At 40.4% G+C, this 3,788-nt stretch overlaps 1 non-coding gene across 1 annotated transcript; it reads left to right on the forward strand.

The window, feature by feature from the left end:
* Positions 1 to 2,215: 2,215 nt before the first annotated feature.
* Positions 2,216 to 2,287, forward strand: TRNAA-UGC (transfer RNA alanine (anticodon UGC)). Its single transcript has one exon. It is a non-coding gene; the product is annotated as a tRNA-Ala (tRNA).
* The last annotated feature ends 1,501 nt before the right edge of the window (positions 2,288 to 3,788 follow it).

The following is a 3,788-nucleotide window of genomic DNA, read 5'->3' on the forward strand; positions in this document are numbered from 1 at the left end:
TAGCTATATTTCTATGATATCTTCACAGATCTGATAGTTGGCCAGGGAGAAACTCCACTGTTTCAAATCCACTGTACCTCCCAAGGTGGTTCCATCAGAACAAGCAAGACTAGAAGGAAAAAGAGAAAGTGGAAAGATCATGCTCACTTCAGCTCCAGGTTGTAGGATCAACTATATGTATATATATAGAAGGATTGAAAAAAAGTAAATACGTCCTTGGACAATCTGTCAATGATCTTTGTTGACAGATCCCTTTGTGTTCTTAGTTGGAACTGTGTCAATTAAAAGACAGAAGGCTGAGCACATACCCATTGATTCTCTCTATCCCTTCCCCCTCTGATTCACTGTCTCCTTCTCTGCTGGCAGTAATATTTAGGATCAATCACCCTACGGCTTGGCAGGTGATTTCCCAAATTCATTTGAGCAAGGAAATAGGGAATGAAATTTCTCTAGGAAAGCTTTCCAAAGAGAAAGCTGAGGAAATTATTAGCCACAATGAAAGTAAATGTGTGACAGACATAGCTCACTTGGGAGAGTCCTAAAGGTCTAAAAGTCTCAGATCCATTCCCAGGATTATACAGGTCCTCAATTTCTGTCAAAATGATGTAACCCTCCTGTGCCAAGTCACCAGACAGTGAATACCTTCCAGCACTCACTTTCTCTACGACACAGAGAATTGGAACTACTTGCTTCTGACCTTCTTTGCCTTCACTGGTGTTAAAAACTATAAGACTAAAGAGCTCAACCATTTATTGAGTGAGTGAAAGAGGAAAGGAGAGACATTTTCAAACAGGCAATGAGTTCTAGAGAAATTGCTGGGCCTATTGCAAAGGTGTTTTTTGCTTATATGTCCTTTACAATCTTGTGGTAAAAAAAGAATGTACAGTTGATACAGTAGTGCAGAAGAATAAGTCACATGGAACACACAAAATCCTATAGATATAGGTTTTGGGAAAAAAAATTTTAGGTTAGGCATGTACCATATGATGCTTCAAAGTGAGCAAACATCCTTGGGAAAACAAGAAGGGGCATTCTAGAGGGATTACTGAGGTTGGTTTACAGATGGATGTTTAATGATAAAGTGCCCAGAAGTTTTGAAGTATTGCACAGGCTTCTGGGGAAGTGTTTAATTTTAACAGCAGTAAATACTTAAATTCAGTATTGTAAGTCTTTAAATAAAGACCTGCCTGCAATATGCTCCTCAATACCACATGGAGGATCTTGGATCAATAGGCTTTGGACTCACTGTACAGATCATCCACCATACATGCTAAGCTGAAAGCATCCCAGTGAAAGAAAAGTCCTTGCTTAAGTTCTTCCCTCGCCAGTCCAACCCCATCTGCTTAGTATCATTCAGGACCTCCTCGTATTTTCAGATTCACCAATGGCATATTTTGATGACTTCCAGGGCTCTTTGACTTTTTCCTTTCAAACATCTGTATCTGAAGGAAGCTTTACATTTATGTCACTGGGTTGTCAGAGGGAAAGGAGTTTGACAGGTTTGCTTTGTTGTTGCTATGCAGTTCCTGACTCTGCATTTGACCTGTAGATTCTACCAGTCTAGAAAAAAGTCACTTCATGCAAAGCTGATGGAGTTTTGAAGTTTCCCCACCTTTAAAATCATTTGTGGACATGATCCTCAAGCGAGGGATAGAGATGGAGTGTGGAAGCAGATCTAAGGACCAGCTCAGAAGGTGTGAAGTGACAGGAGCAATGAGAGTCAGCTGGAAAGGATGGTGGCAGGGCACAGACCCAAGTAGAAGTGAAGTTCAATTAACCATTTCCACTAAAGTCTGCGGCTGCCAGTGATCTAGGGAGCTACCCATTTGGAGTCATTATCAGTGTGATAGATATTAAAGAGATGTGATTTTTGTGGGACTTTCCTGGTGGAGGCAAGTAACTCATTTAAAGAGTCTGCTGGCAAGTATACCTTGGAGAGGACTACCGGAATGGAAAGATCCTAGGACCAGAAAAGGTTATTCAAACAACAATCCAGTTAACCTTCTCCATCTATCACCACTAGACAGTATCCATATTACTAATTCCAGAAAGTGTGGAATAACCCTGTGGTTTTATTTATTTATTTTAGTGGGTTGGTCTTATTCTAGGCAAAGTTTTGTTTTGTTTTGGGGGGGATAGAAAGAAGGAACCACACAGAAAAATATCAGTATGCTTTTATGAAAAGAAAAGTCATCATCAAGCTAGTCAGTCTTCAGGGGGTGTAGCTCAGTGGTAGAGCATGTGCTTTGCATGTACAATGTCCCTGGTTCAATTCCTGGCACTTCCACTTCACCATTTAGCAACCTCAACCTCTAATTTCCTTTATCATGCTTGTTCTGCTCACAGGAAAAGAAAGCCAATGGTCCAAACAGTTGCTTTTAGTTTTCTTCCATTTACAACTTGTTGGGGCTTAACATCTCCCTTGGCAGGATGTCAGCAGAAGGAAGACAAGAACGAAGAGACAGAGAAGGAACCAGCCCTTGCCCCAAAGCAAGAAGACTTTCACCAGAACATGTAATCAATTAATATTCGGTTTTAGTTAGCATATCATGGATAATCAAGGTAGAAGAGCAAGGACAGAGAGAAAGGAGAAAAGGAAATGGCCCTCCGAAAACCCCTTAATGCTTTTAATCATTTAAAGTCAGACTAGAGGAAAGTTTCCAGCTGATTTTCTGGCCCTTAGTGGCACAGTGGTTAAGAGTTCATCTGCTAACCAAAAGGTGGACAATTCCAGTCCTTCAGCCTCTCCTTGGAAAGCCTGCGGGGCTGTTCTCTCTGCCCAATATGGACTTTAGGAGTCAGAATTGACTCAGTCCCAATGGGTTAAAATGGCCCTCTATTGCAATCTTTAACAGAGCGGTCAATGGGGGATGAGTGATTAGAGGACATTGGACAACCCAAACAACAGCTCTCAAGAAACACAGAGATATTCAACATGAACATTGCAACTATAATCCAAATTCTAGCGACCGACAGTATCACTGGCCACAATAGTTCAATTTGGGTGTAGATTAGCTTTAAGGTCTTAAAAGTTTCTTGTGCCACTCCTGGTTTTAGCAGAGCAGTTATTCTCGTTCATCATAAAATGACTTTCATTGGAGGATTTCAAACACCATGTTGTAGAAAATATCCCAAACTGCACACACACCTAGCTGAATTAAAATGACATATGAGCATTGGCCAGTACCCTATTAAAATTCCTTCCCTTCTACATTTCTTATATTTGGCTACAGAATCCCACTTTCTTGTCTTTAGAACTTTAAATAAAGTCACATAACGTATTCATTTCACACCACACCAAAGATTTTTGAGGGAGATGCATCCAAAGGACTATGTAGAGGGGTGAGGAGAAAGAGAACAGAGAAGGGTAAAAATAGATAGATGCATCTCAGTTGCTTGTGTTTCCTATAACAAACACTCTCAATTGGAAGCCATTTCAAGAAGCTTCTACTTCTTGCCAAACCAGAAGTAAGGCACTAAGAAGGGGTTCCAACCTTCAATATCTGACCTGGAATCAGAGGCCTTATCCTTCGGGCCACAGGACTGATACACTAAAAAAGTAGTCCAAATCTGAAAGGAAAGTGTTGCTCGGGAGCATGTGGTTTCTATTTTCAAATGCTTAACTTTGAAGTTGAAAGATTTTTAACGACATTCAAAAAGGAATCAAGTAGCAGCTGAAACCACTGAAAACAATTACATAGCATTAATAAACTTTGCAATGATCAGGAGTGATGTATTTCTTCCAGGGTGCTCTTCTCTAAGTCACTGATAATAATGATACTTTGGGT

This window comes from Elephas maximus, chromosome 1, assembly GCF_024166365.1.
Source record: "Elephas maximus indicus isolate mEleMax1 chromosome 1, mEleMax1 primary haplotype, whole genome shotgun sequence".
Taxonomy (NCBI): Eukaryota; Metazoa; Chordata; class Mammalia; order Proboscidea; family Elephantidae; genus Elephas; species Elephas maximus.